We start from the raw sequence: 14,544 nt of genomic DNA on the forward strand, positions 1-14,544 counted from the left end.
CTGCCTCACGGGACTGTAGCTGATTGCTCCATGGCTAGAATGGAAAAGCAGGAGAACAGATCTTGCATTGCCCTGGGTCATACCATTTCTATAGTACCGGCCACATAGTAGGTGCCCCCCTACACACGTGACTCAATCAGCCAGGTCACATGCCCAGCTAAAACATGTGCCCAGACGCGGTACTGAAACCCGGCACTTTTCTCAGGTAATTGCACCCTTGTCAAGCAGGCAAACCCTTTAAAAAGGATTCCCCTAAAACCACCAAGACCGGGGCTGGTGCCTGCCCAGCTCCCCCAGAACTGTCCCGGGGCTGAGATGCCAGTATCTGCAGGTGAACGCATGTTTGTCCAGGAGCCTCAATGGATTAGCAAAGGGAAAGTTGGGCCAAGGGAGAAGCCTTGTCCAAACGCCCTGGTTACTGATTAGCCAACCCCCAGAGTTTCTCTCTGCGAGGAGGGGGTGGGGTGCAGAGGAGCAATTAACCCCTTTGGAAGAAAGACAAAGTTAAGCATCTCTCTAATCCTGCAGTTGGAGCCTGCCCTCAGATGCTGCAGAGGAAGTACGGGGCCTGGGATGTGGGAAAGGAGGGGCCACAAATGAGGGCCCACTAGTAGTTGCTGAGCCCTACTGTTCGGTACCCATCATACCTACTAATCTTGCCAGCCAAATAAGAGGATGGATTGTGATCCCCACCCTCACCCCATTTTGCCTACAGGGAGACCTGGGCTTAGAGAGGTTAAGTGTTTTGCCCAGGGCCACAAAGAAGCTGCAAAGAAAAAGCTCTTTCTTTGTGTAACAGGTAATAATAGCCTTTTCCTTTGCAACGGTAATGGCTGCTCCTGGCTAGAGAAAGTTCAGGGCTGTGGCAACAAGTCCTGACCACCTAGGCGGCTAGCGGGGGTCACACGCTCCGCTAGGGAACTCAGAGAAGGGCTTCAGGGCGAGGTGCCCCAGCTCCTAGACGAGTTTGTACCAGTAGGGTGTGGAAAGGTCAGGTTCGGGTGGGGGTCAGTGTGCAGCTTCCCTTCCAAGGGCCCCACCTATAGCCCCAGGCGGTGCCACCAGCAGGGTGGGGACAAAGCTAGCCCGCCTGGGAGCTGGGGAGACTGAGCCCTACACCCATCGAGGTGCCTCTGCCCTGGGAAGGAGTGTGGAGCGGAGCGTAGGCCAGGCGGGGAGGGCACGTCCACAGCCCGGATGCCCCGAGGCCCAGTGAGCAGTTCTCTCCACCATCCACCCCTGCTGCCCGCAGAATCCTTTTGCCCGGGGCTCCGCTTCGCTCCGTAACCCGCGTGTCCACCTCCAGGGCCTCCAACCCACACCAACATTCAGATCCTAGCAGCTCCGGGCTAGGTACCCTGGATCTCCAGTGATTCCTCCAGCTCCAGACCACCACATTTCCCCTGGACCAGCGTCGAGTGGGTAGAGAGAGATACTAGCTCCTAGTCTCCAATCACCGTCCACTGTCACCCCCAGGCTGGGAGCGAGTGGGACTCCAGGCCGCCGGCGCCCGATCCCCTCCTGGGATCTTCAGCTCGGTGGCGCGGGGTCTTCCCGCGGGATCCACTCCCAAGTCTCGGGAGACAGATTTCCCGGCTCCCAAATTAGGATTCCCCCCTCCCGGGAGACCCCGAGCTCGGGGAGATCCCCGCTTCTTTCCCGGCCAACTTTGCCAACTTTTCTCACGGGGCCTCAGTCTAGCTAAAACTTGGCGGCCACCTCCAGTCACCACCTCGCCAGCCCCTTCGAGAACCCGGACAGGGAGCATATGGCCGGCCCCCACCCCCTGCGGCCACCGCGCAACCTACCCTGGAGCCGCCTTCAACGCCAGCCCTTGCCGCCTGCGGCCCAGGCAGCAGGCAGCGTAGCCTGCTGGGGGCGGGGCCTCCCACGGGGAAGCAACCCCCGTTGCCATGGGAACCGGGCTGTCAGCGCATGTGCAGAGAGCGCTGGGGTAGAGCGCAGTTGTTCGGACCCTCGCTTGACCCCGGCTCCGGGGGCCAAAGGGAGGTCCAGTGGGTCAAAGGTCGCAAGTCCTCCCAGGACACTCCTCCCGGAAGCCCCCCCTCATCTGGTCCCACACCTCCCGAATGTGCGGTGCCGAACTTGGGATATTGTTCCTGGTCCCCGTCGGAGTTCCTCAGGCGATCCCCTTACCCCGACCACGATCTGCCACACCGGACACCGACCCGCCACCGGGTGTGCGCCCCCAAGAGCCTAAAGCAGCCAGGGACCTCAGGGGGCACTCAGTAAAGTCTCACCCATTGAACTGCTGGGGGCTGCGAGCGCCTGTCCAGGAGCGAGCGAGGCCTGCACGATGCGCTGGCGCCCTCTCGCGGAGAGCAGGGGACTGCACGCAGGGCTGGGGGCCTGGCCCCACCGAGTTCCCTACGCTCTGTCGTCTGCTGTGTGCCAGTCTCTGCCATTGTGTTGAGGTGGGGGCTGAGCGACGAGGCGTGTAGACTTTTGGACAAGTTGAGAAACTCAGAAGGTACGTCTCTCATGAACGGAAAACGCCTGCTTTGTCATCCTTTCATTCCATATATCTTTATTAAGCACCGACTGTATGCTGGGTGGTGGGGACACAGAGGTGAAGCAGCCTGCAAGAACCAGGCTCTGGTGGAGTTTACAGAATCGTAAATAATAGCTGCAAAGATTAATTGCATTTGTGACACACGTGCCTAGGGAAACATACGGAGTGTGAATAACTAATCAAAGGACCTAAAATCATATGTGCATTTATTCTAAGTTACAGCTCAATAAAGTTAGAAAAGGGAGAAACCTCACAGTGTATGACTGCAGAATGACAAGAAGCTCTCTTACCTCGTGTGACTGTGTATGTGTGTGTGTAGAAAGGGAACTGTTACAGGAGACACACACCATTGTTGCATTGAATCTGCACAGCCAACCTTTTGAAGTTACAGTCACCACCCCCCTTTCACCGCAGAGCAGCCTGAGTCTCCCTAAGAGACTCGCCAGGAATGGTGAGCTTGAGGCTCCATGGGGTCTTATGCCAGGGTATTGTCCTTTATCATCCGGATGGCTTGAGCGCAGTGGTCAATACTGGGACCCAACTTCCACTCCCAGGGAGACATCTGTGTGGCAGGAGACAGAGAATGGCCAGGTAGAAAGTCAGACTCCCTCTAGCTCCGCACATGAGCTGGGCAACGGCCGGGCTTACTCTCTCGAGCTCCTGTATTCACAGTGCCCAGCACAGAGCTTGGCACCTAGTACACACTCACTGAAGACTGAGCGCAGAACGATAGCAGGTTAAATGCATGAATGACCAACAGCAGATGGAGTCCATCTGCTACCTCTCCTCCCTAACCTTACGGGAACTCCTGTCTTTCCCAGGCAAGTCCCAATCAACCCGAATGTGTGGACTGAGTTTCACTGAGTGTTCCTCAGTTAATGTGTGGGCTCTGTTTGAGTGTTCCATGTCTCTCAGCTCTGCATCCGGCTTAGTCTACCTTGGCATCTCCTCTCTATCTCAGAATTTAAGCATGGAAGGAGAGAAGACAGCCTTCCTCCTGCCATTCCCTGAAGAAACCCCAAACCTGGATGTGCTCCCAGGCCTGACCAGCCCCACCCCCACAACTCTACTGCCCCCAAGATGCCTACCTAGGCCCAGTGTCAATGCTTCTATCCCTGTCAAGCTTCAAGGGGTGTCAAACTACAACTCCCAGAGTCCTCCTGGCCCCAGAAGAGGCAGGACTTCCTGGCTCAGTCCTGCCTTAGGTGATTCCCCTGGCATTCCTGTGTCTTCCCTTCCAGGTGTGACTCCCAGCCAGCACACACCCAGGGATTATACTCTGAGCAAAGAGGTGTGGGGTTGTACGCTGTTTCCAGAGCCAATACCCCACCCCCATTCCCAGGCCTGGCTTTTCTCTTCCTAAGGATAGAGAACAATGCCACCCAGAGACTTTCCCAGAACCCCTTCTCTTCAGTCGTCTACCCCCTCCTCCAGGAAGCCTGTCCTGACTTGGCTGCCTGTTCTCACACTCCCTGGCAGCTCTGTCCAACAGCACTTCGTGTGATGAAGGAGATGTTTTATGACTACACTGTAACATTACTCACAGATGACTACTGAGCATTTGAAATGCGGCCAATGCGACTGAGGAACTGAATTTTAAATTTCATTCCATTTTAATTTGAATCTAAATAGCCATATGTAGCTATGGTTACCATATTGAACAGTACAGCTCTAGAACCCACACGCTCCTTGACGAAGACCACATCCATGCACATTGGGTAATGAGAGCCAACGTAATCTTTGAGAAGTTTTTCCTGACACCAGACTTTTGCCCATGCCATGCCCTCAGTCTGGAACACTTCGCCCTCCACTGGCCCATCATCGGTCATGACTACACATCCTTCAGCTCTGAGCTTCAATGTCAGCTCCTCTGAAAAGGCATCCCCTACCATTCCTGACCACCACGCCACAGCCCCTGTATCTTCCAAAGCCTCGATAACGCTGTAGTGTCATTCATTGCCCAATTACTTCTCTGCCTCGCGTCCTAGACTGTGAGCAGCTTGGGAATAAAGACTAATTAGTACAGAACCTGAAACAGAGTTGACACTCAATAAACGTTCATGAAATTCAATGTTGAATAAATGCAGTCACATGATACCATCCGGCATCTGGCTCACAGTAATGATACTAATGAAAGTTATCGATTATCGAGCTAAGTATTTGCTTGGTATGTCTCATTAAACGCCACAATAGTCTTCTAATAGATGCTTCTATTATTTTTTAAAGATTTTAATTTTATTTTAGGGAGAGGGAAAGAGAAAGAGGAAAACATCAATGTGTGGTTGCCTCCCATGCGCCCCTTACTGGGGACCCAGCTCGCCACCCAGGCATGTGTCCTGACTGGGAATGGGACCAGCACGACCCTTTGGTTCGCAGGCCCGTGCTCAATCCACTGAGCTACACCAGCTGGGGCCTAGATGCTTCCATTGTTATCTCCCTTTTCGAAATGAGAGATCTGAAGCTCAGAGAGGGTAAGTAAATTGCTCAGGGTCACACAGCCTGGGTTCCCCCAGAAAACAGAGCCTGAGGCAAAACTTCTATGCTGACGCTTTACCGGAGATGTAATCATGCCCAACAAAAAATCCAGGAAAAGGGACTGCGAGGCAGGAAAGGAGGAAAAGCAAATTTAAAACATACGGAGTTGGCCACAACGTCTCAAAAAAATCACACTAGGGAGATGTCTCCGCAGAAGCCACTTTTTGAGAAACATGGCAGGCGAAGGGCAAGAGCTTCATCTGCTCCATGCCCCATCCCCTGTGTGCTATTATCCACAGTCAGGCCCAACTGCTCCTCGCGTCTGGGTTCTCCTACCCGAGCCTCAGGGCAGCCACAAGGGATGGCAGTTTCTTCATGGGAGTCTGGAAGAGGAGGCGCCAGAGGCCCTCCCCTCCCCCAGCAAGAGTCTGGATCAGGGCGGCTTGGATAACCCGCCCCAGGCTTCACTGGACCCTCCTGCTTCTCAGGGCACCAACTGCGTGTGCCCGTTTACCATGCCGGCATTTCTAGCACGATAGTGACACCTCTAGTTCTCACCTGCCCAGTACCCATCCCTCACCCTCTGCTAACAGCACCTCAGTTTTCCTCCTAGAAACCACCCTGTCCCCCACCTTCACTCCATACATTTCCTGGGGGGTGAACCTCCAGACATCCCTAACCTCACCCCCCCAATCCTAGGGTACAGGACCTAATTCTGGCCAATCAGAACACCCCATTTCCCTGTCCACAGTGATTGGCTCACAGGTGGGCACATGATCCAAGTTTGTCCAATGAGAGTTCATCACAATATTTGCAGCAACTGTGTGCAGAGAAGCAGAGGAACACCCCCTGCCCCTCATTCCCCATCTGGGGTTGCTAAGCCTCAGAAGGGGGCCTGGAGCCACCAGAGGCCAACTCTGAGAGAGAATGTGCGGGAGAGTGAAGCCAACCCAGCAGAAAACGTCTGAGAGATGGACAGGGAGAGGGGGGTCCTCAGACATTGCTTGTTCACCTGTGCCTGAAGCTGTACCATAGAATGTTCACTTCTGTAACCCGATGCATTTGTACTCGAGCCAGTTGGGAGCTGCCCTTCCAACACATACAGCAAAAGACAAAACAAGCGCCCACTCTGTGCCACGCCCTATGCTGGATGCTGGGATAAAGATCTTTTTCATATCCAGTGCCCATCACTATTTGGAAGTCCACAGCCTGCAGGGAAGACCCTCTGCAGCCAGAGAAATACACTAACCTGTCCCCAGGCAGAGAGGTAGAGCGCGAGCATGGTGGTGACAAGGGCCACCCCTAGGGTGTCACTGCCGCTTGGAAGTCCCCATTCACTCCTTCTCCTGCCCAGGGAACACCACACCCTCACCCCGTCGTGATTTGTGGCTGGCTTTTCTCTCTTCGCTCAGCTTGCTGACTTGAGGAACTAGGAAGAAATACGCGCACACAGAGCTTATCACACACCTGGGCTTTGCTCACCAACCTGAGTGTTTCTTTCAGAGGGAGGGAGGCATCTTACAAGGTCACAGACATGTCTAACACTGGAGCCTGAGCAGAAGATGCCACGTGAGAGGGTCCCGACCTGCAGTGTGGTGAGTCCAGCAGGAGGACGGTTTAGAGGTCAGGAGCGAGCGGAGAGAAAAGTACTAACCCGAGCCATCATGGGCCCCTGAAATTACATTCACTCTTGCGTGTGTGTGGCTGCAGCTGCGGGAGGGCCGGCTGCCCAGGCAGCCCCAGGAAACTGCTGGGGTATTTGACTTCTAACCTAACCCTTCAGGGCTGAGGGCCCAGTCGGGAGGCTGATCCCTGGGGTGTAAGTCCCTAGCCCACCACTCGCTTTGGCAGGTGTAAAATTAGCCTTCATTTTGTCATCAGATGGGTACTACGGTGTCAGGGCTTACACCAGCAGCCACGGGGACGATGTGGGACAAAGTGCTCCAAGTGTTTAGCACAGCATGTGGTGAGCGCTCAGGAATTGCTGACCGCCGTCCACAGGTCATGCCGAGCTGGGGGAGAAAATACTCAGTCCCCCGAAAGCTCCCCTGAGCTGGATCCCAGCTAATTGAGGCTTGGCCGGATGTGGTTTGGGGTTATAATGCCTCATTTAGCTTTCTGGGCACCTGGACAGTTGGCGTGGTTTTCCCAGGTGACATTGAGCACATTATCTGGAGAACAAACCTCCTTTCAAGGTCAGAAACGCCCCAAGAGCCACTGGGGCAGCCAGCGAGAGGCAAAACTGTGGGCCTCTGCCGGCTCCAGGGTCCCCAGCTTCCTGGCTAGAATTATACCCCTTGGGATCCTGCCAAACCCCAAGGAGAGGCTGACATTGGTGGAGAAAGGGAAAAATCCATCTTCCCTCATTCAAAGGGCCACATCTCACTTGCTGGATAGCAGCCATGAGGTTATTTTCATCCCGGGAATAAAACGTCCTACCTGCCCAGGCTTCTCTCTCCCGCCCCCGGCAACCCACACCTGATTTCACCCCCTTTGACCTTCACAACCACCCCACCCCCATTTTCCGGAGAGCTGAGGGGACATCCCCAAGGTCATAGCGCTGCAAAGGGGAGGGTGTGGTCTGTCTCCTTCTCTTTACAACATCGCCCTGCCCATTGATTGAAGGCAAGGCCACCTGCCCCCTGGGATTTCTGATCTGCTTTCGCAGATGGGGAAACTGAGGCCCACAGGAATGGGGCAACTTGCCACAGTCACATAGCTGGGAAATGGTAGAGTGAGTGGCCGGCCTCCGAGCCCAGGGTTCCCGCCATGTTTAAAGTGCTGGCTAGGCTCAGCGTCCCAAAGTGAAACCAAGGTGGAGAAGGACTGGCCCTGGGAAGTCTGCATAGATGCCCTTGGCCGGGCTGGCAGCTCAGCTGCTTTTGATCTTGGGTGCCCTTGGGTAGACTCAGCCCTCCAGGCTCACTTCTGGCTACCAGAGACAGCGTGGGCACACCACCTTTCTGCCTCCTCTATGATGATGTAGGCAAACCTTTAAATTGACTTGCTTTTCCATTAAAATAAATTTTAATTGTAAATGGACAACCAGTATCGTGCTGAAAAATAAAAAAAACCACCATGGCGAATACAAGGAAAATCCCACTACAGCCTCAGATTCTCACTTGTCTCTGCTGTCCGCTCCGGGCTCCTGTCTATTTTAAAGGGAGAGAATGCCAAATGCTTGAGAGGTGTTTAAGGCCTGTCAGCATCAACAGAGACTTTGTCTTTGACATGGAGAGAGGGGCTGAAGGAGAAGGGAAACTAAATAATTCCAGAATCTTAGGTTGAGTGGCACATAAGGCTGGGTCCAGGTGCCCCCCAGTATCTCCCGCGAACACCACCGGGGCACCATGGCATCCGCAGTCTTCATTTGGAAAACACCAGAGTGGTTATTCCCCACAGGCCCTTGCAGGGCTAGGTTATGTCCCGCACACAGAGATCGCACCCCTATATCTGTGAAGGCATCCAACGCCTCCTGTCCTTGGTGTCCACAAAGGGGATTCACCTGTGGCGAACCTGGGCCCCGGGCAGCAGGACCAGGCCCGATGGTAGGAGCAAGGGAGGCAGGGAAGCCTCTTCGGCCAGTCCTCCGGCTCTCTCGGGGGATCACTCAGAGCAAGAGCACCCTCTCTCACCTAGAGGGTGCCCACGCTGTCCCTTGACCCCCGCAGGACACCCGCATCCCACCATAGCGGCCCTGTGCCTCCATGGAGCTCAGACCCCTGGGGCCGGGGTGCGAGTCACTGGGCTAAGTTGCTGGAAACCCGCAGACCCCTGCGTCCCGTCCTCCCCACTGCGAAGATCCACCTGTTCTTCCATCCGTAAGCGGGTCCCCCCTTACGGATGGAAGAACGGTGGGGGGGGAGGCCCCCAGGAGCCGGCTTTTGTCCGAGCCGCGCCTAGCTGGTGTCCGGCCAAGACGCGGGGCCCGGCAGGCTCGGGGCAGACACCCCCACCAGAAGCCACCCTCAGTGCAACGTGCCCCACCCTGCAGGTATCTGGCCAGCATCACAGGGTCCCTGGGGTCGTGTCTGTGGAACGGGAAGCTCTCCCTGCCACTCAGGGGACCGCGCCATTTCCCGTGGACCACACCTCCCAGCTCGTCTCCCATACCCGCAGAGTCACAGTGCCAGGGAAGGAGTAGGGACCTGCGGCCGGGACGGGGTGCCGGCCACGGATCCGCGCCAGATGGAGCGGTCCAGGCGGGCGTGACCCACGCCCACGGACGGGTTCTCCCGTGGGGAGTCAGGCCTGCGCCCCGCCTGGGCGGCTAAGAGCCCGGCTTTGGCGGAAACTCCCCCGCCCTGCCCCCGGGTGGCAGAGTTTGTTTGACCCAGCGGCTTCGACCCTCTCGTCTGTGCTGAAGCACCGGAGAAAGGGAGTGTGACCGCCTCGACCGCAGTCCCCCAGAGCTCGAACCCCCTTCTCTGTGAAGAAATCGGCCGCCTCCTGTCCTAGGTGTCCCCAAAGGGCATTCACCTGCGGTGAACCTGGGGCCGGGCGAACAGGACCAGGTCCCATGGTAGGAGCCGGGGGAGGCAATGGGAGCCTGTGCCTCCAGACCTCGGGCTGTCCAGGGGGATCGCTCGGGGCGCGGGCACCCTCTCTGGCCTAGAGAGTGCCCATGTTACAGAGCAAGGGCAGGGGGTGGTTCACGATAAATTTTCACAGAAAGGATTCCCCCTTTCTATCTCTGGAGGTTTCTCCCCCCCACGCCCACCTGCTAAGTTCCAAATGCCCGCCGCCAGAGGAAAGACGTCTCTCCATGCCAGAGACTGGTGAAAAAGGAAAGGAATTGTTTATTTAAAAGTTACACAGACTTAGAGTAATGGCTTAATGACTTCGACAAGATACTAAAGTCCTCTAGAATACCCACAGATGCACAGTCCTTCCCTCTCCCTGTGCCCAGTGCGGGGTACCGTGTCTCAGGAAAAGAAGTCGAAGTCCGTGATTCAGGCTCCCGGCACCATCAGCCGTGTGGCTGCTGCAATCTCCAGTTAATCCAAAGCCATGTGGCACCTTCTCATGGCCCACCAGCAAGAGTCCTTCCTCCCCTTTTCTTCCCGGCAAAGTCTCTCCTGCCGCCTAAGCCGCGTGGCAAAAAGAAGCACTGCAAAACCTCGTGGTCCTCTTCCTTTCCCTTCAGAACCGCATGGTCCTCTCTTCCCTTCACCAAAGCTGCCTGATCCTCGCCCTTCTCCTCCAAAACTTGTAGTCCTCTCTTTCCCTTCATCAGAACCGCGTGGACCTCTGTCTGTCTACTTGCTTCAGAACCTCGTGGTTCCCTCTCTTCTATGGCTGCCGCGCCTCGGTTTAAATCCCAGTGCCCGTCTTCCTTCGCAGCCCCATTTCCGACTCCTCCTGCAGTCAGTTACACCTGCCAGCATCCCCGTATTCTTCCAGCTTTACTGGGCTGCCAGAGTAAGTCTGGGCAGGTGTGGCCCCATGGCGTGGAGCCAATCATCTCCAAGCTCTCGTGCGTGCAGGCCCTGTAACCAGGGGGAGTTGCTTCCCAGACACATCTTGGGTGGAAGTCACTCCCATCCTCCTGGCTCAAAGCAGGCCCACAGCTATTTAACGTATCTATGAAACCAGTTAAAGGTTATAGATACGTTAAATGACTGTGCCAGGGGTTAGCTGCAAAGCTCCTGCTACCCAAAACAGCTCTGAATGGCCCTGTTCCATGTGTCCCATCCCCCCTGGCTCAGGCTCGTGGGGGTGAGCACATCCTACATACATTTTTCAAATATTTCCTGGACACCTTGAGTTCTGGACCCCATTGCAAATCCCTTCTTGGGGCTCTCCTCTTGGCTGCACCCTGCTTCGCCCACGCCGTCCCTTGACCGCCCGCAGCACACCCGCATCCCACCATAAGCGGCCCTCTGCCTCCATGGAGCTCGGTCCCCTGGGGCCGGGCTGCGTGTCACTGGGCTAGGTTGCTGGAAACCCGCAGACCCTTCACCCCCTCCTGCCAACTGGGAAGATTCCCCTGTTCTTCCATCCCGTGGGGAGACCCCTGGGGGACCTCGGCCCTGGCCCCAGGGCATGGATCCAAGGCGGGACCGGCCGGACTCCCCGGACTCCCCGCAACCCCGAGGGAACGTCCGCGGGTTTCCAGGGTTACCAGGGTTGCTAAGCTCCGCCAGGTGCCCAGGGTAGCCAGCCCACAATGGCGCCCGCCGAGGCCACGCCCCCTCACCCCAGGGAACCCTGAGCGCCTCCCAGCCCGACGGGGCCCGGTAGGCGCCGCCTCCGTCTCCCGGGGTTCGCGTGGCGCGGGACACCCCGGAGGTGGGCTGTCGACCGGCTTCGGCCTCCCGAGTCCTCTCCAGAGCCAGACCGGTCGGGCCCCCCCCCCCCCACAACCCGGAAGGAACGTCCGCGGGTTGCCAGGGTTACCAGGGTGGCTAGGCTCCGCTAGGGGCAGAGCGTTGCCAGCGAACAATGGCGCCCTTCCAGGCCACGCCCCGTCAGCCCCAGGGAACGCTCGACGACTCCTCGCCAAGGCAGAGCCCCGGAGGCGCCGCCTCGGCATCCCGGGGCTCGCGTGGCGGGGGACACCGCGGACGTGGGCTGGCGGCCGGCTTCGGCCTCCCGAGTCCTCTCCAGGCCCCGGACCGCCCGGGACTGCCGCCGCTGGCCCCCCCCCCCCCCCCCCCCCCCCGCGACCGCCGTGGACGGGAGCCCGAGGCCGAGCCCCGGAAGACTGCCCTTGACCTCCCTGCTACCCCGGAAACGCCGCCGGCCCCCACAGCCTGGCCGCCCCCTCCGCCCTTTGTGCGGGGACACCGGCCCCGGGAGGCGGCAGAAACCGCCCCAGCCTTCCACACGGCGCTCGCCTATCGCTGCGTGTCGGGGAGGCGGTGGCGCGGCATGAGGCCTCCTCGGGCGGAGGAGGAGGAAGGAGCCCTGGGAAGGCTTCCGGAGCAGTACCTGAGTCCGGGGGTGGGACCCCTCTCCACGCACGCGTGTCTGGGCGGCCAGGCCCACCCCGCCTCCCACTCCACGCACTCACTCCGCCGCCCCCAGAACGCGGACCTCGGCGCCACTGCACTGCCCCCTGGTGGACGGGCGTCTCTCCCCGGGGTTGTCCGCGCAGCGGGCCGCCCCGCGTGGCTCTCGGTGCTGCCCGAGGCAAAATCGTCCACTTCCTGCAAACATTATGAGATGACTTCCCTTTCCTTAGTGTTTCTCTATTTAATGTGTGGCCCGCGACAGCTCCTCTTCTTCGCGTGTGGCCCAGGGCCGCCAAAAGCTGGGGGAACCCCTGCTGGGGCCGGGGCCCGTCCTGGCTCTCCCGAGGCATTGGTTCCCAGCCAGCCGTGCCACCGTCCCCCCGGACTTCCCCTCTTGTCCCGGCCCCCTGGCCTGTTCCCACCACACGGGCCTTGAGGGCATGGGGGGCAGGCCCAAGGGAGTGGGCTCGGCCGATGCAGCGGCGGGGGGAACTCGGAGGGCCGGGGGCACGACCTGACGGTGAGGTGGATCGCCCCCCTACCCGCTCGCCCGCCCGGGTCTCAGGCAGTCAGTCCTCCCTCGGGTGCCCCAGTGTCACGGTGGGCGAGCTGGGGTGCGGGGCGGGGGTCCCGTGGACCCGCCGACAGACCGAGGGTCTCAGTGAGGGCCGCTGTGTCGGTGGCCGCACCCGGGAAGCTCGCCTTGGCATTCTGTCTCTAACCCCACGGCCCCGGCCGGCCGTCCGTCCATTCATTCACGCATGCGTCATTTGCTCAGCGCTCTAGCTGCCCTACCTTCGTGCAGTGGTGCGGCCTTTCATGGGTGAACACATCCCTGGGACTGACTGCACATCGGCCTGTCTCGTACTGGGTAGCCGGCCGGTGGGAGCGGCCAGAGGCTTGTGCCAGGTCACGCGCCTGGCCGGGTACGTGCGCGGGCCCCACCGGGGGTTCCGGTGCCGCCGCGTGGCCGAACACCAGTGAGGACAACGGACGTCCATCGCCTCACTGCCGAGGTCGCCGTGCCTGTCAACCTAGGGCTCCTAGCCCTGCGTCAAGCGCCGCACCGTGCGAGGCGAACCAGCGCCCACTGCGCACGCGGCCCCAGCGGGGCATCGCACGGGAAGCGTCAGTGTGGGGCCTGGGGCCCGGCCCGAGTTCTCGGCGCGGGCCAAAGACAGCCCAACACCACCCTTCCCTGTCCCGTGCCGGGCACCCGCGGGACTCTTCCCGGTCCGGCTCGGGCGGGAGCCCGACACGGGAGAATGCTGCACGGTCGGCTGTGTGAAACGCGGCGCATGACGGCCGGGCCAGCTGTTTCCTCCCGTTTCCCGGGCCGCCGGATGCGAGGCCTCGGGTGGGGCCACATCCCGGGGGAGGCCCCTGGTGGACCTTGCCCCTGCCCCCAGGGACGGGATCCAGGGCCCGACCGGCTGGGCGCCCCGCACCCCGGAAGGAACGTCCGCGGGTTTCCAGGGTTACCAGGGTTGCTAGGCTCCTCTAGGGGCCCAGGGTAGCCAGCCCACAATGGCGCCCGCCGAGGCCACGCCCCCTCACCGCAGGGAACCCTGAGGGCCTCCTCGCCCCGACAGGGCCCGGTAGGCGCCGCCGCCGCCTCCCGGGGTTCGCGTGGCGCGGGACACCCCGGAGGTGGGCTGACGGCGGCCTTTGGCCTCCTGAGTCCCCCTCCAACGCCAGACCGGCAGGGCGCCCCGCAACCCGGAAGGAATGTCCGCGGGTTGCCAGGGATACCAGGGTTGCTAGGCGCTGCTAGGCGCCTAGCTTTGCCAGCGAACAATGGCCCCCGCGAGGCCGCGCCCCCTCAGCCCCAGGGAATGCTGGGCGCCTCCTCGCCCCGGCAGGTCCCCGGTGGGGCCGCGACCGCCTCCCGGGGTTCGCGTGGCGCGGGACACCCCGGAGGTGGGCTGACGGCGGCCTTTGGCCTCCTGAGTCCCCTCCAACGCCAGACCGGCGGGGCGCCCCGGAACCCTGAAGGAACGTCCGTGCGATGCCGGGGTAGCCAAGGTGCCTCGGCTCCGCTAGGGGAAGAGCCAGCTTCACAGGGTCCCTGGGGTCGTGTCTGTGGAACGGGAAGCTCTCCATGCCACCCAGAGGACCGCGCCATTTCCCGTGGATCACACCTCCCAGCTCGTCTCCCACACCCGCAGAGGCAAAGTGCCAGGGAAGAAGTAGGGACCTGGGGCCGGGACGGGGTGCCGGCCACGGTACCGTCCCAGGTGGAGCGGATCCAGGCGGCCGTGACTCACGCCCACGGAGGGGTTCTCCCGTGGGGAGTCAGGTCTGCGCCCCGCCTGGGCGGCTAAGAGCCCGGCTTTGGCGGAAACTCCCCCGCCCTGCCCCCGGGTGGCAGAGTTTGACCCAGCGGCTTCGACCCTCTCGTCTGTGCTGAAGCACCGGAGAAAGGGAGTGTGACCGCCTCGACCTCAGTCCCCCAGAGCTCGAACCCCCTTCTCTGTGAAGAAATCGGCCGCCTCCTGTCCTAGGTGTCCCCAAAGGGCATTCACCTGCGGTGAACCTGGGGCCGGGCGAACAGGACCAGGCCCCATGGTAGGAGCCGGG

At 59.8% G+C, this 14,544-nt stretch overlaps 1 protein-coding gene across 1 annotated transcript in view; it reads right to left on the reverse strand.

Annotated features, from left to right (window-relative positions):
* The window catches only part of LOC112310533 (uncharacterized protein KIAA1671), a 69,220-nt gene extending 67,313 nt beyond the window's left edge, over positions 1-1,907 (reverse strand). Inside the window, exon 1 of the mRNA XM_071220320.1 lies at positions 1,809-1,907. The gene's annotated coding sequence lies outside the window, so the exon portion shown is untranslated. The remainder of the gene's footprint in view (positions 1-1,808) is intronic.
* Between the last annotated feature and the right edge of the window lie 12,637 nt (positions 1,908-14,544).

Source organism: Desmodus rotundus, chromosome X (assembly GCF_022682495.2).
Source record: "Desmodus rotundus isolate HL8 chromosome X, HLdesRot8A.1, whole genome shotgun sequence".
Lineage (NCBI taxonomy): Eukaryota > Metazoa > Chordata > Mammalia > Chiroptera > Phyllostomidae > Desmodus > Desmodus rotundus.